General features: G+C 43.3%; 1 protein-coding gene across 2 annotated transcripts in view; it reads left to right on the forward strand.

The window, feature by feature from the left end:
• Positions 1–26354, forward strand: part of MAPK4 (mitogen-activated protein kinase 4) — a 423340-nt gene that overhangs the window by 81119 nt on the left and 315867 nt on the right. The gene's annotated exons all lie outside the window — the stretch shown is intronic.

Consider the following 26354-nt stretch of genomic DNA (forward strand, 5'->3'; position numbering starts at 1 on the left):
TTCGCTCCTCTTTTCCATCTACTGCAACTGTGAAATCACCAGAGCAAGACGCAATACATTTCTGCCTATAATTCTTCTATGCACACAGAGTCATGTTTTCACATAAGTGCCAAAACGAAATTTCTATGCCAATTTGAAAGCACACTTACTGCTCTTTTTTTTTTGGGCCAAGTGAAAATCTCTTTTTACACTTTGAAATCACTTTTACAGACTGACACATTCTGAAACCTTTTTTTTTAAATTTATTTAAATGCACATGTCCAAGCTGTTTTTTTTTCAGACCACCACCGTGTGTATTCTCTGTGACTGCCTACACTCCAGCAGGGGCAACCAGCCTTAGTGATGCTGAATGTATTTGCATTACAGACTTAAACCTGAAAACCCCACTCGCTTCTAATTACTGTGCATGACTATACATGGCAAGCACATGGGTGTGTGCTAAGCCTCTGCTTCTTCCCCCAAAAATTCGCTCCTCTTTTCCATCTACTGCAACTGTGAAATCACCAGAGCAAGACGCAATACATTTCTGCCTATAATTCTTCTATGCACACAGAGTCATGTTTTCACATAAGTGCCAAAACGAAATTTCTTTGCCAATTTGAAAGCACACTTACTGCTCCTTTTTTTTTCGGGCCAAGTGAAAATCTCTTTTTACACTTTGAAATCACTTTTACAGACTGACACATTCTGAAACCTTTTTTTTTAAATTTATTTAAATGCACATGTCGAAGCTGTTTTTTTTTCAGACCACCACCGTGTGTATTCTCTGTGACTGCCTACACTCCAGCAGGGGCAACCAGCCTTAGTGATGCTGAATGTATTTGCATTACAGACTTAAACCTGAAAACCCCACTCGCTTCTAATTACTGTGCATGACTATACATGGCAAGCACATGGGTGTGTGCTAAGCCTCTGCTTCTTCCCCCAAAAATTCGCTCCTCTTTTCCATCTACTGCAACTGTGAAATCACCAGAGCAAGACGCAATACATTTCTGCCTATAATTCTTCTATGCACACAGAGTCATGTTTTCACATTAGTGCCAAAACGAAATTTCTTTGCCAAATTGAAAGCACACTTACTGCTCTTTTTTTTTTGGGCCAAGTAAAAATCTCTTTTTACACTTTGAAATCACTTTTACAGACTGACACATTCTGAAACCTTTTTTTTTAAATTTATTTAAATGCACATGTCCAAGCTGTTTTTTTTTCAGACCACCACCGTGTGTATTCTCTGTGACTGCCTACACTCCAGCAGGAGCAACCAGCCTTAGTGATGCTGAATGTATTTGCATTACAGACTTAAACCTGAAAACCCCACTCGCTTCTAATTACTGTGCATGACTATACATGGCAAGCACATGGGTGTGTGCTAAGCCTCTGCTTCTTCCCCCAAAAATTCGCTCCTCTTTTCCATCTACTGCAACTGTGAAATCACCAGAGCAAGACGCAATACATTTCTGCCTATAATTCTTCTATGGACACAGAGTCATGTTTTCACATTAGTGCCAAAACGAAATTTCTTTGCCAAATTGAAAGCACACTTACTGCTCCTTTTTTTTTCGGGCCAAGTGAAAATCTCTTTTTACACTTTGAAATCACTTTTACAGACTGACACATTCTGAAACCTTTTTTTTAAATTTATTTAAATGCACATGTCCAAGCTGTTTTTTTTTCAGACCACCACCGTGTGTATTCTCTGTGACTGCCTACACTCCAGCAGGGGCAACCAGCCTTAGTGATGCTGAATGTATTTGCATTACAGACTTAAACCTGAAAACCCCACTCGCTTCTAATTACTGTGCATGACTATACATGGCAAGCACATGGGTGTGTGCTAAGCCTCTGCTTCTTCCCCCAAAAATTCGCTCCTCTTTTCCATCTACTGCAACTGTGAAATCACCAGAGCAAGACGCAATAAATTTCTGCCTATAATTCTTCTATGCACACAGAGTCATGTTTTCACATAAGTGCCAAAACGAAATTTCTTTGCCAATTTGAAAGCACACTTACTGCTCCTTTTTTTTTCGGGCCAAGTGAAAATCTCTTTTTACACTTTGAAATCACTTTTACAGACTGACACATTCTGAAACCTTTTTTTTAAATTTATTTAAATGCACATGTCCAAGCTGTTTTTTTTTCAGACCACCACCGTGTGTATTCTCTGTGACTGCCTACACTCCAGCAGGGGCAACCAGCCTTAGTGATGCTGAATGTATTTGCATTACAGACTTAAACCTGAAAACCCCACCCGCTTCTAATTACTGTGCATGACTATACATGGCAAGCACATGGGTGTGTGCTAAGCCTCTGCTTCTTCCCCCAAAAATTCGCTCCTCTTTTCCATCTACTGCAACTGTGAAATCACCAGAGCAAGACGCAATAAATTTCTGCCTATAATTCTTCTATGCACACAGAGTCATGTTTTCACATAAGTGCCAAAACGAAATTTCTTTGCCAATTTGAAAGCACACTTACTGCTCCTTTTTTTTTCGGGCCAAGTGAAAATCTCTTTTTACACTTTGAAATCACTTTTACAGACTGACACATTCTGAAACCTTTTTTTTAAATTTATTTAAATGCACATGTCCAAGCTGTTTTTTTTTCAGACCACCACCGTGTGTATTCTCTGTGACTGCCTACACTCCAGCAGGGGCAACCAGCCTTAGTGATGCTGAATGTATTTGCATTACAGACTTAAACCTGAAAACCCCACCCGCTTCTAATTACTGTGCATGACTATACATGGCAAGCACATGGGTGTGTGCTAAGCCTCTGCTTCTTCCCCCAAAAATTCGCTCCTCTTTTCCATCTACTGCAACTGTGAAATCACCAGAGCAAGACGCAATACATTTCTGCCTATAATTCTTCTATGCACACAGAGTCATGTTTTCACATAAGTGCCAAAACGAAATTTCTTTGCCAATTTGAAAGCACACTTACTGCTCTTTTTTTTTCGGGCCAAGTGAAAATCTCTTTTACAGACTGACACATTATGAATCCACCATGTGTAACTACAACAAAAACAATTCCCATTTCTATTATTCATTTCTTAAGTTACCACATACATCCCCTCTCAAACTGTAAACTCACCTTTAAATTTAGTTAGTTGTGAAAGAAATGTGTCACTCAAACAGCAGATTATCAGAGCCAGGATCTCTGTTCTGTACACCTCTCTCCTCTCAGCAGAACCAGATAATGGCAAACTTTCCCTCTATTTTTCCACACATATACATGTAAGTTTCAAATCTCAGTGCTTCCCCCTTTTTTTCAAATGTAATGACACATTTCTATTGGTTGAAAACCAACCCTTTTCCAAAAGTACCCTGCCCCCAACTTGACTTCTGCCTAGTACCCTTCCCCCAACTTGACTTCTGCCTGCTACCATAGCAACAGCTCATGGAACACTGCTGTGTGCAGTTAGGTCAGAAGTTCGACACACAATGTTTCAATTCCACAGAGCAAGAGTGCTTGACTTTTCAAACCTAACTGCAAATCCATAGTACTGTTCTTTGGTTACACATTTTTTTGTACCAATACAAAACATGCTTCTATTAATTTTCACATACAGCCTATTTTTTATTCTAGAATGGTATGAAACAGCCAATCAGTTCTTTTTGTTTTGTAAAAAATATGTATGCCTCCATTTCCAAACTGTCTTTATTTTCATATTGCCATTCTACTGAAAGACACCTCCTGAGTGCATCCAGTTCTCCTTTGAAGATGTTCACAGTGTGGATTGTAGGGCACAGCTATGTCTTCTGGAGTGAAAAGTTTGCAGAGAAAACAGATATGGTGAGAGACCTTGCTTTGCCAAATGTAGACATTAAATGGATTGGTCAGAGAGGGTTAAAGTGGCACCAATTGATGCCATTGGTGAAATCCTTCATGCAAATCCAACACCCTGACCTCATAATAGTGCACTGTGGTGGCAATGACCTAGGCACTTTGACTGGGGTAGGTCTGGAAATGCTTATGAAGGACACCTTTGCACAACTGTTTACACTTTTCCCTAAAACTGCCTTTGTGTTTTCCAACATATGCCAAAGGCAAAAATGGAACTGGTCCAATCATTTCTGTCCACAGATTGACAAAGCAAGAAAGCACGTCAACAAATCTGTTTCTGCTTTCCTCCGTGACTATGGTATGGGTGCCATTTACCACAACAACTTGCGTTACGACATGCAAGACATTTATAGAGGAGATGGTGTGCACTTCAATGATGAAGGGAACAGAGTCTTCCTCTTGAACCTTAGACTCTGCATCGGTACTTACTTGTAAGTACCACTAAAAAAATGACTCCATAAACACAACAGCTCTTTTTAGAGCTCCCTAATTTCTAAACTCTTAAATCTGATTTTCATTTATTTATTTTTATTTTTTTTACCGTACGCTTACCGTGAGCTTACCGTACGCGTACCCCGTGATTTTTTTTAAAATCAATAAATGTTTTTTTTGTACTTTTCTGTCCTTCTTTGACCCCCTTACAATTGTTAGGGGGTCTGTAACTCTCCTCATTGCCCCCTTACTTTGTTTTCACTCTTTTTTTTCAGAGTGAAATACACAAAATGGCGGCCGCCGCTTCCTGGTTTCGGCCGATTCGAATGTTTACTAAGATCTAAGAGCCAATCAGAATCGCGCTCGCGCACGCCACCGTACGCTTACCGTAAGCGTACGGTAAGCGTACCGTAAGCGGGCTCAGCTATATATATTGATTTAAAGGCTATTTTCTCAGAATCTACTGAACAGATTTACACCAAACCTACAAAAGGCACTTCCTTGACCTGAGGACTACCTCTCTGCCAAATTTCTAGTAATTCTGTTCAGCCGCTCGGGCTGTAGCCCTGTCTAAAGGTCCTATGGAAAAATGCATGGGAAAAACGCGTTTTGGGACCCCCCTTTTATCTCAGCCCCCGCTTGACGGATCCCCCCGAGACTTTCAGGGTAGGAGCGGAGCGTAGCGCCCCACCTATTTTGAGAAATTCGCGAGGATTCGTCGACCGGCGCCAAAGTTATTCAAAATAGAATGTTGAGGTTTTCCTATGGAAACGTGGTCCTAACTATAACTACCTACTGGCGACCGCCAGTAGGTAATGTATATGTATATGTATATATATATATATATATATATATATATATATATATAATTTTTTTAGTAATCCCAGGGTGTAGAGAACACTGGCTTGTTATCTGGTGGGTCCTGATGAAGGTAGCGTTTATCTTCTTTGTATGCCACCGAAACGCGTTGACCAAGGCCATTTAAATCCTGCTATATGCAGTTGTCCTGAAAACGGTCACAGAGACTGAAACCAACATTCTGTCTCAGCTTGTACAGATATATGTGGTTGTGAATGGGTTATGTATGTAGTATATAAGACTTGAATGTATGAGTTTTGATTGGTATGCTTGTGTTGGTTCTCTATGTGGAGTTGAATATGCTGTCACATGAAAAAATAATTTTGTATTGTATAGATATTTGAGTATATTGTAAATATGTACCTTTGATATGTTCAAATGTTTAAAAAAAATGATGACAAAACAAGAATTTTGATGAAAAGCAGGAAAATAAAACAAAGTTAAACTAATAGCAAGGTTACATGGTAATGAATCTTATTTAGGTTTGTTTTATGAACAGCCCATGTTAGAATTCATGTTTGAATCTTAAGAAAGAAAATATAGGTCACGAGGGAGCTTGTTTATATTAACATACATGTAGTCCCTTGACCAATTGCTTCAGCAAAGAGGGGTACACTTTTACATGTATGCTGATGATACTCAGCTTTTCTTTAACCTATTCAGTAAGAGTTTTCCTCACCATAGACAAAGAATGAATGGGCAAAAACTTCCTCAAGATGAACCTGATCAGACCCGACATGGTAATTACCTTCATTGGTCGCAGAATGTGACACAAGCTTATGAGCAGCAACCAAGATCCCTCGACAGTGGTGCAGAATTTAGGAGTTCTGTTGGACAGCACCCTTTCCACAGTTGTCCAACCCATGAAAGTGGTCAGAACCAGTTTCATTCATTCATTTCACTTCTATAAAAGTTTTTCCCCTGCCTTGATCCCTCTTTGCACACGTCATGGTGAATACTATCATCTAATCACGTCTTTGCTATGCAAATTCAATCTTCCTTGAATTTCCAGGCAAGAACCTACGATGACTGCAAGATGCTTGGAAAGCTGCGGCTTGGGTGCATCCAGAAACTGCCAGAAGACCGCATATGTTGCCAGGATCTCTACACTGTCTACCCACTTGATTTTGGGTAGCCTATGAGGCCCTAACACTTGTCAATAAATCTCTACACCTGAGATCATCCACCTTTCTGGCTAGTATGTTTTTCTTCTATGAACTGTCACGCTTCCGCAGATCAACAAGGCAATGCTGGATTGATACCACTACAGTCAGAAAAGTCACTGTATATTTTTAGGGTCGAGGCTGCGAGAGCATGCGCTAGCGCATGCATCTCGCTTGCAAAACACTGTTGTTGACAATAAGGGCTTGGAGCCCACCCAGTTTTTACCATTTGTTGGCTTGCCTGGCACACTTCTTTACAGCCTCGTTATTCGTCAAGGCAGGCCTAACATCATTTCTGATGGCCGTCCACGGTTCCTGACGTGATTGAGGTACTATTTTGTTCTGTTAAACTTTTAGTGCCCTTCAAACAGAAGGCGTGTGACTGGCAAAAATGTGCCCAGCAGAACAAACCAAAATTACAAAGATTTATTTTCTATAGTTAACTTTCTTTTATTTTGCCAAGTCTTCTTTTCTCACTTTGCACTCATGTTTTCTTTTGTTTTTGCCTGGGTGTGCTGTCCTCAAATAAAGAAGATTATTTTATTGCAAAGTGACATTGTTTATTTCTTATGTGTAATTTCTGAAGCAATGCTTTAACACATAATCATTCAGTGCGCCCCAATCCACGCCAATCCACCCCACCCCACCTCACCCCACACCAATCCGCCCCACTCAATCCAATCCGCTCCAAACCAATCCAACCCATCCCACTCCAGTCCACTTAGTCCAATCCAATCTACTCCAATCCACCACACTCCAATCCTCTCAGCCCACCCCACCCCAATCTGCCCCAATCCAATCCAAAACAATCTGCTCCACTCCAAAACAATCTGCCCCACTCCAATCCAAAACAACCTGCCCCACTCCAATCTAAAACAATACGCCCCACTTCAGTCTGCCTCACTCCAACCTGCCACACTCCAATCCAAAACCGTCTGCCCGACTCCAATATCCCTCACCCCACTCCCTCCCCAATCCACTCTAATTCAATCCACCCTACCCCAATCCAATCTAAAAACATCTGCCCCACTACAAACTGCCCCACACCATTCTGCCTCAATCCAATCCAAACCAATATGCCCCACTCATTCCAAAACAATCTGCCCCACTCCAATAGAAAACAAACTGCCCCACCTCAATCCAAAACAACCTGCTCCATTCCAATCTGCCCCACTCAATCCAAAACAATATGCCCCAGTCCAATCTGCCTCACTCCAATAAAAAACAATCTGTCCCACTCCAGTCTGCCTCACTCTAATCCACACTACTCCAATCTGGCCCACTCCAATCCAAAACAGTCTGCCAATTTCAATCCACCCCAATCCAATCCCCAAAAATATGCCCCACTCTAATCCATCCAAATCCAATCTGCCCCACTTCAATCCAAAACAATACGCCTCCCCACTCCAATCTGCCCCATTCTAATCTGCCCCACTTCAATTCACCCCACTCCAGTTCAATCCACTTCACCCAATTCAATCCAACCCCCCCCATTCCCTCCCCAATCCAATCCAAAACAATCTGCTCCATTCAATCCAAAACAATCTGCCCCACTTCAGTCCAAAACAACCTGCCCCACTTCTATCCAAAACAATTTGCCCCACTTCAATACAAAAAAACCTCCCCCCACTCCAATTTGTCGCAATCCAATTCAAATCAATCTGTCCCACTCCAGTCCAAAACAATGAGCTCCACTCCAATTACCCCCACTCAAATCCAAAACAATCTGTCCCACTCCAAAGTGCAGTATTCTAATCAGCCCCACTCCAATCCAAAACAATCTGCTCCACTCAATCCAAAACAATCTGCCCCACCCCACTCCAATCCAATCTACCTCGCATCAATCCAATTTACCCCACCCCAATCCAATACACCCACTCCAAACCAGCCAAATCCAATCTACCCCACTCCAATACACCCCTCACCACCCCACTCCAATTCACCCATCCCCAATCCAATCCACCTCAGTCCAATCTACCCCATCCCAATCCAGTCCACCCCACTCCAATCCACCTCAATCCAATCCACCCCCCTACTCAATCCAATCCACCTCACTCCTTTCCAATCCACCCCACTGCAATCCCATCCACCCCACACCAATCTAATTTGCCACACTCTAGTACACCCCTCTCCAGTCCACCCCTTTCCAGTCCAATCCACCCCATTCCAATACATCCCACTCCAATTCACCCCACACCAGTCCACCCCACCCCAATCCAATCCACCCCACCCCACCCCATTTCAACCCATCCCACTCCAATCTGATCCACTCCATCTAATTCACCCCACTACAATCCACCCTCACCATTGCAGTCCAAATCCACCACTCCACTCCAATCCACTCCACTCTACCCCAATCCAATCCAATTCACCCAACTCCAGTTCAGTCCATCCGGCAACATCCAATTTATCCAGCCCACCACAAGGGAAGAGGTGTGGCGCAGCAGCCAGGACAGCTGACTCCAGAGCCCGGGGGCTCAATGTTCGATCTCTGGCGCCGGCGGCAGATCAGCCCAGCACCATGTGATTCTGTGCAATAGCTCGCTTAATCTTCATTACATTTTTACATTACACTCCAAACCACCCCACTCCAATCCAAGCCACCCCACTCCAATCCAATTCACCTCACACCAATCCACACCCCTCTAGTCCAGTCCATTCCACCCCCACCATTTCACTCTAATTCACCCCTCTCCAAATCACCGACTCTAATCCAATCCACCCCACCCCAATCCAATCTACCCACCCCCAAACCGTTCTAATCCACCTTACTCCAATCTACTCCAATGAAATCAACCTCACCCAATGTCAATCCAACCTACCCCACCCAATCAACCCCATCCAGTTCACCCACTCTAATCCACCCCACTTCACTCAATCCAACCCACTCTACCCCAGTTCAATCCACCACGATCTACTTCAATCCACCCCACTACCTCAATCGACTTCAACCCACTCTACCCTTTTCCACCCAACTCTATTCCACTCTACAACACTACACTCTGTGACACTGCACTCCATGACGCTCTCTGCCACTGAACCACTGAACACTACTCCCCTCTACTCAACTCTGACACTCTATTCCTCATACTCTACTCCAACAAATCCAGTCTACGACACTCCACTCCCCCACTTCACTCTAGTACACTCCACACCACTAACCTTTAGCCATGCTGAACAGCAGCCACACTGGTGGACAACATGGCAAAAACACATTGCCAAAGCCAAGAGCTCTTGTACAGGCAAGACCTATTGGCTTTGCCAATGCTTGTTTTTATAGCAGAAGAAAAACTGCAGAACTCTCTCCCTTAAATGCCAGTAGAATACCTGGCTTTTTAACAGCTAAGCATCTATTGGTCTTTTAAGGTTGCGCCTGCCTAAGTTGCCGTGAAGCATGGGTTTGTATTATGCCTGCAGATTCCTCTTTGCGCACCTCAGTTCAAAGTAGGTGCATCAAAAAAGCTCTGAGCCTGCTGTTACGTCATGTCGTATCCAGACCTGCTTGTTTCACTATTTATGAACACTTCTGATCCAGGGTGAAACCATAACCTTCCCAACACAATGGACCATAAAAGAACATCCCTGGGCCTTGGAAGGGCACAGGCGAGGACCACGCAGCAGCTCAATGCTGACGGCAGTGGCTTGGCGTCCACGGAGATGCATCACAGCTGATCCTAATGGGATAGCTTCTGGTGTGTAATGCCCTTGGTGGTGAATAATGGGGAATACATGAACAGAGTTTTGGCACCTGTTTTGCCTGTGCTAATAGGAGTTGCACATTGTTTTGCACGAGCAATTAACACCAGCTATCAATCACCCTGTCGTAAAAATAGAGCAAATGACATCTGCAGGGGCTTCTCTTTCTTATTAAGTTATTACAGAGTCCTTACAAACAGCAACTTTAAATCATAATCACATAAGCATAGCATACATATATACTCGCATCTCATCATACAAGTAAATCAATTTTTATGAACAATTCCAATACTAAGGGGAGTATGAAGGAAAAAGAGACAGGGAGATCAAATGAAAAACAACCAGGCCAAAATATGTCATTTAAGCTTTCTAGATAGAGAAGTACATTTTTGCATCCCGAATCCTACATCAATGGAACAGATTCTCCGTGGAAGCTATCTGAACGACGCGTTGAATCCAACATATATCTATTCTATTTTTTTGCGTTTCCAATGGCATAACATTGTTCTTCTATCAATCATTCGGGCTTTTGTCCTCCAGTTCTTTCCAGCTTGCACTGGGAGCAAATGCTGAAACTGGTGCAAATGATATCTGCATTCCTGTTAGCACTTACCGGGCATCTGTGACCCTATGAATGTCTTTTAATTGCACCTCACAGGGGCACAGCAATTTATGGCACGTGGTAAACATTTCAAGGACACCATATAAAACACTGATTGCATGAAACTTTCAAGAAAAATATTTTATAGAGAGTAGGGTGAACAGTGAGGGGAACAGCATTGAAGTTCATGTCATATAAACCTGTGTCATGATGACTATTTAGGAAAGTAAACTTTTTCATTTAATAAGACAGGAAGCGCTAGACCCCAAAAGGGATCATCTTTAAGTAAACACAGGCTGTGCTTATGTAGGCGCAGTAATGCTTATTCAGATGTGTTACATACAAAAAGCATAACACTTTGCTGTTCTACAATGTACCATGCAATGCATGTAACGCAGGAGTAGTGTCTGTGTATTTCTTAGTCTTTTAATAAATTAAGGGCAGATAAATTGCTCGTTGGCATTCAGACATAGGAAGAAAGAGGTTATTAATCTCTGGGCAGACCCTAAAAGCTGGTCTAGTCTGCTAGGGGCAGCGGTGGAAGTTGGGGAGCAGTGCTTCTTAACCTCAGGTCCACAACGCCTACTACGAGGGGGCGGAGAGGGCGGTGTGAGCAACGACTGCTTACACAATTAAATAATCATTGATTCATAAAGTATAAATACATGAAAAGCAAAATGTAAAATTAAATATATTAAAACGCTCCGTAAGTAAATGTGAAGGATTTTGAAATTGATGGCTACAAATTTAATGTGTATCCTTAGCATGATTTGCGGGAGCAGTGGAAGCATGAACAACTGCTGGCCTCAGTTGAAGGACTGGTATGCATGGCCAAGAAGAGAGCATGCATAATGCTCAAAACATACAGTGATGTGCAATAGCCTTTTATATCACTTTATCTTTCAGAAATAAAAACACATTTTAAAAACCTAAAACTAAAATTCCAATACATCTATTTTTTTTTTTGCTCATGATTTCAAAAAAATATTTCACAATTGATATTTGTACTTGTTTTTATATGTGTGTGTATTGTTTTGAGATTCAAATAGTAGACATTGCTTAGATGGGGTCTACTGCTTCAAGTAGTGATTGAGCAGGGGTCCCCAGAAGTCTAATGGTTAAGAACCGCTGTTCTAGAGTATTGATCCTTCAGTGTGAAACAATCTCACCCTAAAATACATTTGTTGTCTCCTGGGAAGGAGGCTGAATTTGCTTTGGGATACCACCCTTATCTGCTCAATTGGGAAGTTAGCAAAGGGTTTGCTAGAAAATCAGATGATCGGCCAACAAGGGTTGTATCGACAGAGGAGCAGAGGATTCTTGATTCAAGCCGCTTGGCATTATTTGGGAGTTAGTGTGATTAAAGCCTTTAGAGTACAGTACTATTTTAAGACTGCTGCAGCCAGATTTGCACACTAACACCTTATCTAACACACATGGTTTGACAGTTCACCTCAGTATGTACTGTAAACTTTAAATACCATTCTTAGAAAGAATGCTGAAATATTTTGCTTAGGGAAAAGGAGGCTAATCCACTTTGTATAAACAGTTTCAACAAGTTTAATATGGTAAGATAGATGGTTCTGACTTAAATATTAAGAAATTCTCTACACAAATCAAAATTTTCAATCAGGTGATAGAGCTAGCCCGGCTTCAAGATGGCTGCATTCTTCTGAACTCTGGCATCTGGCTTCTCCACTGCAGCCTCAATGCCTAAGCCGAGGCTCGGTGATGCTGCTGGTGGGACCGTTCATTACTGCAGGGACCCGTAGTTAGAACCTGACCGCAGCTGGTTCTTTTTGCCTTCTGCATACAACACAACTTCCTATGAAACACAGCTGTTGTGATGGTAGTAGGGAACTATTGAGCCAACACAAGCATTCAGGGCTCTGTAGTGCTGCAAACTGAGAACAGATATATCACTAGTTGTTAGAGATGGGGGTCTCTAGTTGGCAGAGTTGGGTACCTCTGACCAAATAGGGACCCTTGATTCTAGTCAGGAAAAGGAGGATACACACTTTAGATAACCCCTTTTCACCCCCTGGGTGGCAGACAGACTTATCCCAAAGGCAATGTGTGAAGTATTTGTACTGAAAACACACAGTAATACAGTAATAGCACCACAATTGGACACCACACCAGTTTAGAAAAATAAAGTATCTTTATCTAAACACAACAAGAGCAAAACGCCAAAAATCCAACTTACATGTAATATGAATATGACTTTAAAAAAGTTTCAAACAACTTGGCCCATAGAAAACTATGGATGTGTGATTTTTCTCAAAGTACCCGTAGTTCAAAATTCACAAGGCCAAACAGCTGCAGAGATGGGAAGCATCAAAAAACAAAGAGATGCGTCAGTTCCTGAGACAATGGGGAGGCGATGCAACAGTTCTGCTGCACACAGGAGAAGTGATGCGTCGAATCCGGTCTGTAGGGGGAAGTGATGCGTTGATTTCGAGATGGTTATGGTCCGCGGGTGGTGCGTCGGGAAAACTTGCCATACAGGAATGATGCGTGGAAATCCGGGACGCGTTGGCGATCAATGCGGCAGCATCAAGTGGCGCTGCGCCGGTTTCTTCAGCCGCGATCCCTCGATACATCGGTTCTTGCTGCGGCAACAGGCGCTGTGATGGTTTCGGCAGTGCTGCGGCGATGCTTGGAGATTTTTCTCGCACAGCGGTGCTGCATCGAGAAACCAGCCGCAAGAAGAGCGATGCGTCGATTTTCTTGTACTTGCGTTGCTTTTCCAGCTCCAACAGCAAGCATAACCTCCAGAGGCCCAACACAGTCACAGGCACCTCTTGGCAGGTCAGAACTCCCAGCAGGGAAGTTCAGGGGAGCTAGGGGTGAAGTCTTTGTGTCCCTGAGACTTCAGAACAGGAGGCAAGCTCTACTCAAGCCCTTGAAGATCTTCCTCAAGCAGGGAGACACAGCACACAGCAATGTCCTTCTCTTTTCTTTTGAAGAAACAGCTACTGCAGGCCAACCCCAGACAGAACACAGCAAAGGGGCAGTACTCCTCCTCCAGTTTCTCCAGCTCTATTCCTTGGCAAAGGTTCCTCTTGATTCCAGAAGTAGTCTAAAGTTCAGGGGTTTTAGCTCTAATACTTATACCCCAAGATGTATTTGTTCTCTTTGTGTAAGGGTCTCTGAGCCCAGTCCAAACCAGTTCTGTCCTCACTGGTGCAGCATGACCGCAGGGGGTGGAGACAGCATTGTGCAAGGGACACTCAACACTATTCAGGTGCAAGGAAATCTCCTCCTACTACTCTAAATTCATCCAGGGTCTATTCAGCCCAGCTCTGAGTCATCCAGGAAGGGCCAGACACACCTCACCCCCCCCCATTGGCTGTCTACAGTGAATGCACATTCCCAGCCCCTGTCACTCCGAAACCAGACAGTCAATACACAAACAGGCAGAGGTACACAGAATGGTGAAACAAGAAAATGCCTTCTTTCTAAAAGTGGCATTTTCTAACACACAATTTAAAAACCATATTTACTAAAAGTTGTGTTATTAAATTCTGAGGTGAGAGAGCCTAAACTTTATTTCTCCATCTTGTCCAAATGGGAAGTTATATTTATAAGATGTTATAAATAAACTCCCATTCTATCCTATGGGGCAAGATAGTCTTTCAATAGTGAGCAATGAAATTGGCAGTATTTCGCTATCAGGACATGTCACACACACCAGTACATGTCCTATCTTTCACATACACTTCACCCTGTCCAGAAGAGAACCTTGGGCCTACCATGGGGGTGCCTACATGTAGAAAAAAGGGAAGGTTAGGCCCTGGCAAGTGGGTGAACTTTCCAAGTCGACATAGCAGTTAACAACTGCGCACAGACACTGCAGTGGCAGGCCTGAGTTACCTTTTCAGAGCTACTCATGTGGGTGGCACAATCAGTGCTGCAGGCCCACTAGTAAAAGACACACAATTGATGGACGGAATGCAGAACAAATCGAAACATTTACCCCAGTCAAGAGATCTGGGTTAAATCCATCATTCTTTTGCTCACCATGCCACCCCAGTTTAGACCTGGCCATATGCAAATCAGTCTTGACCCTGTGCCTCATGGGAACAGTCCAGCCCGAACTGCCAAGCCAGGTCCTCCCTGGACCGGAAACAAGCATCCTAGGACCAGTTTTGGGGTTTCACCCCTCTTCAGCCAGGATAGCTTGATTCCAGTGGCACAGTGAGCCCAGCCCCCACATCCGGGCATACCTGGCGCACTTAGGGCGAGAAAGCAATAGACACACAATTGATGGGCAGAGTGCAGAACAAATCAAAACATTCACCCCAAGTCAAGAGATCTGGGTTAAATCCATCATTCTTTTGCTCACCATGCCACCCCAGTTTAGACCTGGCCATATGCAAATCAGTCTTGACCCTGTGCCTCATGGGAACAGTCCAGCCTGAACTGCCAAGCCAGGTCCTCCCTGCACCGGAAACAAGCATCCTAGGACCGGTTTCGGGGTTTCACCCCTCTTCAGCCAGGATAGCTTGATTCCAGTGGCACAGTGAGCCCAGGACCCACGTCTGGGCATACCTGGCGCACTTAGGGCGAGAAAGCAAAAGACACACAATTGATGGACGGAATGCAGAACAAATCAAAACATTCACCCCCAGTCAAGAGATCTGGGTTAAATCCATCATTCTGTTGCTCATCATGCCACCCCAGTTTAGGTATGCCCAGACGTGGGTCCCGTGCTCTCCATGCCACTGGAACAAGCTATCCTGGCTGAAGAGGGGTGAAACCCCGAAACCGGTCCTAGGATGCTTGTTTCCAATCCAGGGAGGACCTGGCTTGGCAGTTCGGGCTGGACTGTTCCCATGAGGCACAGGGTCAAGACTGATTTGCATATGGCTGGGTTCAAACTGGAACGGCATGGTGAGCAAAAAAACGATGGATTTAGGCCCAGATCTCTGTACTGGGGTGAATGTATGACATTGTTCTGCATTCTGTCCATCAACTGTTGTTTTTGCAGGCCCACTAGTAGCATTTGATTTACAGGCCCTGGCACACTTCAGTGCACTTTACTAGGGGCATACCAGTAAATCAAATATGGCAATCATTGAGAATCAATTGTAACAACAATTTACACAGGGAGCACTTGCACTTTGACACTGATCAGCAGTGGCAACGTGCCCAAAGCATCTAAGCCAGCAAAAACAAAATCCAGCACAGCATCAAAAATACAAGTGGTAGAGGCAAGACGTCAGGGGAAACCATGCCAAAGATGCCAAGTCTAACACTAGTGATCACAGCTTAACCAGGACTGTGACGGTGCTCGGGGGCTCTTAGGATGTCGATGGTGACAAGCCGAAGGCAGAGAAGAGATAAGGACGATAGTGGTAAGTGTGTTCTTTTTTTCCAGGGATGCACTGAGACAAAGGTGAATAATGCAAAGGAAAAACTAAAAAAAGGGTAGGGCAATCTCTTTTCCATAGCTCGAAATCTCTTTAGTTTGGACAACCTTCAAGAACCTTAGGGTGTTGAGATTTCAGAGAAGTGTTCTCTTTTCACCAGGAAAATATGTTTATAAAAACTCTCAAGTCTTTTTACTCCAGTAATAGCACCATGATGCATAGACTTGCATTGTCTAAAACAGCCAGTTGGGTGCCGTAGTCTCCTCTACTCCACTCCTCCGTGAGAGTATTCGTAGCTTCACACAGCTATAAATCTCTCTTTTGAATAGATTTGTCTAGTGCTTAATTTGTAAAAAAAAAAATACGTTCCTCTCGTCAGGAGGTCACTGCAGCTTGCACTACACATTACCCAGCCATGCTGCCAATGATAGTAAAAACACAAATATTAACCATCACACAACTACAAATGTGAGGATGCTGACTATTTAAAGCTCCCAAGCTATAAGAATGACTTGGTAAGAGTCATTTTCAATGTATATTGAATTACGAATTAACTGTTTTTGTGGTCATCTCTAAATTAGCCAGACAGCGCCACCTTGTGGCAGACTGTCACAAGCATTGGTGCTGACAATTAAGTGCCAGTGCCGAGCACCGGAAACCACTGGCTCAAATTAAGCACTATATTGGTCAAGTAAATGAATATGATGTAATGTAAATATGATGGCACTGCTGTATTTTTTTTGTATGCCATCTCATTTGTAGACTATGCCATTCAAACTGAACATGCTGTCAGAACTATGGCTATAGCTTCAGTGGTAGTACACTTAGTTTAATTCAGGCCATGCTTCTAATCATGATTGACTGCAGTGTACATACCAATAACTTACCTGATCAACGTTTACTAATGAGGGATGCCTGTAAATGAACTGGAGAAGAAACTGACAACATAACTCTTCTTTCTGAAACATAAAACATAAATTAATTTATTCCGTTTTTCAAAATAGTTGTAAAGCTGTGTTTCACATAACTTGTTACACCATTTTTAATGACAAAGCCCAGTACACCACAAGACACCAGAGTTTCAAATAAGGTGTGGCTCTATGCGGAACTACAGCCTTTAAAACACAGCAATTAAATAACCACTAACTGTGCAAATGCTTGTACTTTAAAAGAGAAAAAAATAGTTTGGTACAAAAGTAGGTCCTGTTTAATATACAGCCAGCACACCTTTTCCTGATCCACATACCACAGTTCCAAACGTAAAATAACGTGTTGGGTTAAGTCACTCACTGCAAAATCATGCCTGCAATATGCTGGTCACAAGTCTGAATTCTGGTAGTAGAGAGTAAACCTTTCACAAATCACCACTGAAATGAAAAAACCTCTAAAATAAGTAATATCGACATCAATCACAGAATTTCATTTAGTTTGTTGAGCGTGCTACCTAAATGTTCAATGATATTTAAAAATGTGTGTAGTGGAAGCTCACATCTCAGAAGTGACTGCGCTGTATAAGGTTAAGGCGCCAGTTTTAGCATCCTTGTCTCATCAGGAGCATAGGGCATGTTAAACTTTGTGAATCATACTATGACTAAGCATATCTTACTCCTGGAAATTCATGAGTAACCCCTAAGTCTGTCGTAAGACGCAGCTACTTACAGAAAATGCTTTCTGAAGCTTTCTTTGGCATTTTGACCTGCAGCAGTTCTTAAAGCATGCACCAAGTGTTTGCAAATTCTACTACACACATCTTACTCCTTTTAAAACTATCTCAGAGGGTAGTGATGGTTAGCGCCTTTGTACCTTTTCGCCTAGACTTGCAATCTTGTGCACTTAAGAAATTAGTACCATTGAGATGGGTAACAATAAACATTAATGATTCAGCGCCAAGATACCCATCTAGGTGAACGTGCGCTTTACAGATACACATGTTATGTTGAGCCTCCTTTCTAGGGACCGTATTCAGGAAGACATTTTGGAGTACTTATTGTAGTACTCCTGCAGAACTCCTTTACGTACTCTTATACACGTCAAAACATGTACAATGGGATGGGGTAGGGAGTAAGTATATACAATTAATAGAAATAGAAACGACTGTGTCCTCTCCGCACTTTTACTACTAGGGAGTTGGATGTTTCAGGACTGATTCGCAAAGCACTGCACATGTATGCAAAAGACTTACACCTGTCGGACAGTTCCTCACCTCGTCCATGCCTTTGTGAATTGTCCCTATAGTCTTAAGCAGACAACAGCATATCAAAAATGCTGCCGTCACTCATTAGGTCTCCCCTGACCCAGCGCATGCGCTGGTCTGGCGAGACTTATTGAGAGGGCTCCAAAAAGTGCTACCAGGCCAGCCTAGAGCTACAGCGCATGTGCGCGGGTGCGCGCGCCGCACTTTACCGCGATTACTTTCACTTTCGCAGCCGCAGGGCCGCTTTGATGTTTGATCGTGATCGCGATCGCTATCGCTATCACTTTCATCGTGGTAAAGCGCAGCGCGCGCACCCGCGCACATGCACTGTAGCTCTAGGCTGGCCTGGTAGCACTTTTTGGAGCCCTCTCAATAAGTCTCGCCAGACCAGCGCATGCGCTGGGTCAGGCGAGACCTAAAAACAAGCATTGGAATAGCCAATAGGTCTCGCCTTTGGGACCTTATAAGTGTTTAGCCATGCAACAGTTGCATAACTAAATACTTATAAGGTCCCAAAAGCGAGACCTATTGGCTATGCCAATGCTTGTTAGTATGAGGGAGTGAGTCTGAGTCGGCCTCTACCAAATCTGTAAATAGATGAAGTGGCTTATTGTTGGCAAACGGATCCTGGTTGAAGCAGCTTCACACACCAGAGTTTTACCATAATATGTCTACCTTTCCCAGTGCACAGGATTTGCTGTCTGCCAGGCTCACTCTATGATCGAATTATTCAATGCTGTTTTCTGTCTCTATATTTAGGCTCACTAGATGGGGAGGAAGATAATTGTGGTCCAGGGTTCCACACTGGACTCAAATACATATGACTCTGTTGGCATAGGGTTTGATGGCGGTAGACAGGATAGAGTAGAGTTACAGCATGTAAAACAAAAAAAGAATTCCTTTTATAGAATTCTGGCCGTTCGGAATGTAGTAATGGCGTCAAAAGTAATGACATTTATCGCTTTTTGGAAATAGAGGCTTTACTATGAACCTTGATACTGCAGAACCAAGGTTCATTCTATAGCATTAGCATAAGGTGCTATAGGTTTTTTTTTTTTAATGTGTAGGGTACAAAAGGGTCATTTTTATAATGTAAAATTGGCTTTAGATGTCATTACTTCTTCCCAACAGCCGAAACTGGCGGTCTGTCCAATTTGTATATATGAGCTCAGTGTATATGGCTGATTTTTTGATGGAGGTGAGCAATGCTGTACATTAATCTGCAGTTTACGATACATTAGCCCTGATAGATCCCTTCAAATAGACAAAGATGATTTTGGCAAAGGAAACTTTCTAATGGGCAAAAAGGAAGCTTTTCACTCAATCAAACAAGTTGACAAGAAGCGATTCTGCCTGTGTGCCCTAAAGAGTGGGAGAATCCACAGACATTAAAGGAACAGAGATACAGCGCCTCCAAAGGACACAGAACGCGGCTGTTCAGCTACTTTTCGGTCTACCCAGGACCTGTCCCACCTCGGAGTTCATCGGCAGACTCTATTGGCTCCCAATGGAGAAACGAATCCATTTTAAAAGTCTGTGTATCTCCCATTGAATTTTGAATGCCCAATCCCCTGATATCCTAGCGGATCCCCTCATACCCTACACCTCCACTCGCTTTCTGCGTTCGTTAAATCAGCACCTGGCGTTCGTCCCGCGGGTTCGGAGAGCAAGGGAGGTAAGACGCTCCTTCCGAGCCCTTGCCTCCAAACTCTGGAACTCCCTCCTGGGGAGCATCAGATTCATTCAAAACCATGTTGCATTCCGTAAGGCCATAAAAACCTATCTTTTCCTAAAATGATTTCCTGCTGCGCCTGTTTGATCCTGTCTGTCTGAGACTAGAGCTGAGACGCCCCTTGGCTGTGGCACCCATGCGCTCTATAAATATTATAACATAACATAACATTTGATAGATCATAAAACTGGCGTGTTGATCACTTATTTACCTAACAGTTGGAGGTGCAGTCACCTAATATAGTATTTTTCAAGTTGTGGCATAATATCTTTCGCACTTGAAAGACAAATCTCATTTACGGCTCTTTCGTAAACTTCCTACAGGTGGTTATTCAACAAATGTTAATGACACTGATCCTACTCAGCCGCCTTACTGGTTCTTTGTGTTGGTGCCAAGAAACCTCCATCCATATAGAAATGAAAGTGCAACTGTCCAAAAATGTATACAATGCTTCATGCACACATTTGGTTTGTTGAAAGTGCTTCTAATTTTCAAGGTTACAAAGAGGTCTGTCAGGTAACACAATTCTTAGCCAAGAATTGTGAGAGCATGTTGAACAATCAACACCAGCAAAGAAGGGTCACAAATGATCCCTTATATTTAATAGTTCTAATTTTAGGCAGATATGGGAACTGAAGCACAAGGATGTCAGGTTATTAATACATAGCACATTTTACCCACACACTTATCACCAGGTAAAATTAGGTAGCATTTATTGAAGAAAAATCCCTATCACGCCCCTTTTAGCATCTCAGAATGTGAGAAACTTGTATTGTTTCTGACCCGAATAGTTAGGTCTACGGGTATCCACACACCGATTTCAACTTGATTTAAAGTGCATCTTTTGAAAGAGTACTGGAGTACTTTTAAAAAATGCACTTGGAGGCAATGTGCTGTTTGTTTTTCCTGAGTTTCCTCTGTTGCAGTGTTGGACATTCCTAGCAGGTGTGGTACATGCTGCTTACATAGTTTTTGTCCAATGAATATGTGGGTAAATTAATATAAGTAGCTATAAGATCTCTCAGTGGCAGATCTCATTTAACTGAGCATTGTAAAATACAAGTATTTTTTTTTATTAAACTTGAAATCTAGAGATTACTTGTGTGAGATTACATTTTTACCAGAGGGAACTAATTCTGGCATTTCAAGTAGTGTAGGCCACGCGTTGCTGTGTTTGACTCCAGATTTAGGTGTGGTTTGCTCATGAAAGAACATGACTTCTTCCTTAAAGGCCAGGATAAATGTATGACGTTATTCCGCAGCCTTTTATCCTGCAGGGAATCACAACGCGGTCATTACAACTACCGTGTTGTGATTCCGCATACCATTAATCCACAAGTCGGGACAACGAGGAGGGGCGCTGGATGTTGGAATAATAAAATTTACCATTCCAACTCCAGTCTGTGCGGACACTAGGGAAGGTGTTGGATTTTAAATCCAACACCTCCCCCGCTCCGCAAGTCGTTGTTCCGACTTGCGGAGTAATGGTATGCGGAATCACAACGCGGTCGTTGTAACGACCGCGTTGTGTTTTCCTGCGTTTAAAAAGTTTCGGGGTAAACGTTGTTTACCGACCAGGATGGCCCAGTGCTTTGTTAAATGGCCACGAGGGGCATTTTCTGTCTGCACAAGAATAATGGTAGCCATGGTAACTCCTACCCAGGATGAGGGCCTCAGCTTTGTCCTGACTAATAAACTGCCCACCCTTTTAAGCAGTGGAGCCGGGAGAACCAGGATAACCAGAGCTCTTGCTTCTAAGCACATAACTCTGCTATTTTCCAATTAAAGTAACCACTTTCCGATTTGTGGCCTTCTTGAAGCAAACTCTCTGAGATTTCTTGAAAGGTTCTAACTTCTAGCTGTGATTGCCCACATTCACCCAGAGCTGGGATTTCCTTGGGCACTAGAGTTCAAAGAAAGTCCCAAGAGCCAGAGGACTAAGTCCTTTTTCTGAGATTTTGTTTTTCCCCGTAGATGGACTTTAGCTCTATCCAGGGGGTTTCTATGCACCAGGACAGTTCTCTGGTATCCTTGGGTGATTTGGCTATTTTATTTGCAACAACAGCAGCATGGCAATCCAACAAAGCGTCAACAGTGCCTCCGTGCTCAGCCATAGCCAGGAAGAGGTTGGCAGTCTGCAGCTCAACACTATGGGTACACATGCATCACAGGGTGCATGGAGGTCCAGGTCTTAAGGATCTTTTGTGAGACACATGGAATCTTCAGCTTACATTGCCATAGCTAAGCAGTTGGGTCAGTGCCCACGGGTCATCAGCCAATCAGGTTGAGGTAGAGTTTGCCTCTTCAGGGAGGCCTCTAGGACAGCACTCTCCCTAGCATCCTTAATGCAGCATCACTAGGGAGAAGAAGATGGCCATGAGCTTATTGTCTTTGTGCAGCACTCATCCTCCATCTTGAAAGCTTCATTCATACCTTATAGTAAAAATTCAGTTATGGGTAACCGTTACAGTAGGTGCAGCAGTAATGTTTGTGAACCCTTACTTCAACTAATTCAATGGAATATTTGCAAAGTGATGACTTCATATAATGTCCACAAACATTAAATTTAGTAAATAAACGTAAACACAAAGGAGCCGCAATCTGTTAGGTTTATACGGGGATGTCAGTAGGCTCTCCCCTTGGCTGCATTCACTCAGACCAAAACCTTCAGTCAAAAGATTCAGCTGTGATGAGCCAGGGTTCAAGCAGAAGGCCGCATGAGGGCTTCCAACCTAGAAAAAGATTAGGGGCAAACCGAACTCAGAAAAACTTTTTGGGAGTTTATGGGATGGATGTGAACTAGATTAAATCAGTTGGGGACAGGAGGGATGACAAGTTATTATGTTATCTTTTGGAATATTTCATATAGTGCTAAGCACGCCAATTTGCAGTACCTTCAGAGCGCTTCATGGCTGTTGGTGATAGCCGATAGACCTCACGTTAAGGATCCATTCACTTCTCACAACAAACATTTTTATCATGGGTGGTTCCCTATAGGAGCGGAAAGATGTCTGACTCTCCCATCAGTAGTGACGTCAGTGTGTTAATTTAGAGGAGCATCACGGTCAATGTGTAGTTAAAAGGGGGAGCAAGCCGCTGCTGGGGGCGACCAGTTGCTTATTTCATCGGTAACCTTTACATACATGAACATGATCTGCTCAGAATCTGCTCATAGCCAAAGCCGATCGCACCTCTGCGTTTCTGCTATGCTTTGGTTGTATTTCAACACAAAATAAAACCTAAATTCTATTCCAATGTTGAACACATCATCTTTATATATGAACAAATTATATACACTCAAACGGTCGGATGTCGGATAACAAATACAAGGAGAAAAACCCTGGACGTGTCTCAAAAGGGGTTGCACGCCCAGAGATAATACTGCTGCTCCTCTGAAAGCAGAGATGATCCGCGCTTCGCAATTGTCTTTTCTGACATCTTCAATTATTGAAACTGCATCCTGTGTTCTGGAGATGCTGAGATGGAAAATCTTAAGTCACTGTATCTCCTTCCGCATAAATGTTGTAGCAGAGTCTCTGTATATGCCACCCAGTGTGGGTCCTGTCAGTGGACTGCCTTGTGCAGCTAAAGGTATTTTGAATGAATGGTACAGGTAGGGTGAAAGAGCACACATATTACCATATTTCTTTTACCTGTGGAGTAGACATGCACAGATGTATGTCTGAGCAATCCTGTGCATGCGTTCTGTGTCTTGGATGTTTCTTATGTCTTAAGTCTCTGTTTGTAGAAGTGGTTGTGGGCAAACGATGTTGCAATTTTGTAGCACTATTGACGTCTGTGTAAAAGTGTCAATGTGTGTATGTTTTCTACTGATATCAGGAAACCTTTCTGAAAAGCTGAAGTGGATCTTGAAACAAGATTCAACTGGCCAGCTTGCCAACGGGGCAGCAATTGGCAAGATTCAACTGGCCAGCTCGCCAACGGGGCAGCAATTGGCAAGATTCAACCGGCCAGCTCGCCAACAGGGCAGCAATTGGCAAGATTCAACCGGCCAGCTCGCCAACGGGGCAGCAATTGGCAAGATTCAACCGGCCAATCTCCAAGTGCAGCAGCAGTTGGCACTAAAATAATTTTCTCATGACCATTATGGATGAATGGACCTCAGACGGCAATCTAGTTCCATACATGTCCAAAGCCCCACACATCTCCCTCCCATAACAACACATACTAACCAATAGGCTTAGTACATTCGAAAAAGGACTTTAGTGTTTGCAGACCATCTGATTTACTGTATCAGAGGGTTTGCGAATGCTAAACCCTTAGAACATGAGGCCCAGTGTCCACAGTGACCTGGGGGCAGGTCATCGCCGTAGTCATTGGATAGATTCCTAGGTCTGTAAACCACCATTTTGTGAGAATAATTGTCTCAAGGGAACTTTTGACTTAATGGACGGGGAGAAGTCCGAATAGGCGAGTGAATGAATACAAGAACATTTCGAAACTTTTCACCTTAAAGTAGCTTACCAATAAGGCAAACAATGGATGCCTAACTGGTATTAGATAATGGAGAAACTCTCCCAATGACAGCCATCCCTCATATTGCAGCTCCAAGCGGACGAGATAAAGAAGCTATAAGAACCCACCACCTTCGATCGGAATTGTAGCCCAATGATATAGTTACCAGTGGCGTAGTGAATGCCTCACATAGCACAAACAGCGGGGTGGCGTTCTTTATGGGCCTCTTATGTCTGCAACTTGACGGATAAAAGCTCATATTTAACAATAAAGAAAGATGGTCTGGTAGAAAAAGGAAATACATTGGAAGGATTGTGGAAGGGTGGATGGGTAAAAGAATGTGTAGGTGAAAGGATGGGTGAAAGAATGCATGGGTGGGTGAAAGGATGCGTGGGTGGGTGAAAGGATGCATGGGTGGGTGAAAGGATCCATGGGGGTGAAAGGATGTGTGGGTGAAAGAATGCATGGGTGGAAGAATGCGTGGGTGGGTGAAAGGATGAGTGGGTGGGTGAAAGGATGCATGGCAGGGTGAAAGGATGTGTGGGTGAAAGGATGGGGAAAAGGGGGAATTAGTGAAAGGTTGAGTGATGGATGAATGGATGGGCGGGATGTAAACGACTGAATTATGGATGAAGGAATGAATAGATGGCAGATTGTAAAGGTGAAATTGTGGATATTAGCAGGTGGCTGGAAGGGTGAAATGATGAATGGATAGATGGTTGGACAAAATACACAAGGGAGCTTTTGTGGAGAGGGTCGGGCGGACGTGCTTCGCTTGCTTGGGCCATCAGATATGTGGGTCAATGTGGGGGTGCTTTAATTTTCTGCCTGCTTCCTTGATAAGTTACAATCCTACATCAATAGTCGGAGCCAGAATAAAGTATCCCCACATGAGCCAATGGATGCAACTATGTAATATCAATTAAAAACCTTACCCTCATTGGAAACTGTGTTTCTTTGCCCATAGATGTGCACCCTCCAAGACCCTGCGTATGAATCCCGAGGAAGCACCCTTATTGTCCAAGCACTGAATATACTCTGATAGAAAGTGCATGAACGACAAATATAAATGCACATGATGGCTCTCTACTAACCTCTCAGTACACCCATCAGAAACTATGTTTATTGATCTATTAATGTACACCCTGCGTGGCCCTGCATGTGAATCCTTCTTACATGTACAGTTCAGTATGCGCCCTGCTGGAATAAGTATGCACACAAGTCTGCATGTTCGCACTTTACTAAAATCTCAGTAACTATCAGTTCTCATGATATTCATCTGATTACAACAACAGAGCCCTCTCTGCTTAGACCAGGTGTGCTAATGTTGCTCTACAGCAGAACGGCCTCTAACACACAGAGCAACAGGTGTATCTGTTTGACACCATACCCAAACTAGACTGTGAGCTTCTTTGCAACCACTACATGACAGTTCTACTAACAATACACAGTATCTCATTAACAACCATATGCATATACTATCAGTCTATTGGCAATCAGCACTAACATATATAATATGCATTTAGCGCCAGGACGACTAAAATCTAGATCACATGAGCTAACTAAACCATTTATAATGGACTTCACAGAGTAGCGTACCACCCACCCGCAAAGCGTTTCAACACGTCTTCAGGGGTAGTAAGCACTATACAGATCACAGTGCAAAACAGAAAGTATCTAGAAAGGGTCGTGGTGTGAGTTCCTTAACTGCTCGGTCCCATGGGCAGTCTGTAGCATATGCCACCCTCCAGAAGGCTATCTTTTCTTTAGTGTAATGCCACTGTGGATAACCATGTACATACCATGGCACCTGCTGTTCTTTCTCTTACCCCATGGCTGATGCAAATATCTTGTTTCACACTGGCTGCCACTGACTCCGAGGCTGCTCCTCCTACCAGAAGAGAGGAACATATGCACTTGGGGCAGGGGCAATACATGTCCAAGATGCCCTGAAGAAGCTGGCACTCCCCCTTCACCTGTGTCC

The sequence above is a fragment of the Triturus cristatus genome, chromosome 2_1 (genome assembly GCF_964204655.1).
Source record: "Triturus cristatus chromosome 2_1, aTriCri1.1, whole genome shotgun sequence".
Lineage (NCBI taxonomy): Eukaryota > Metazoa > Chordata > Amphibia > Caudata > Salamandridae > Triturus > Triturus cristatus.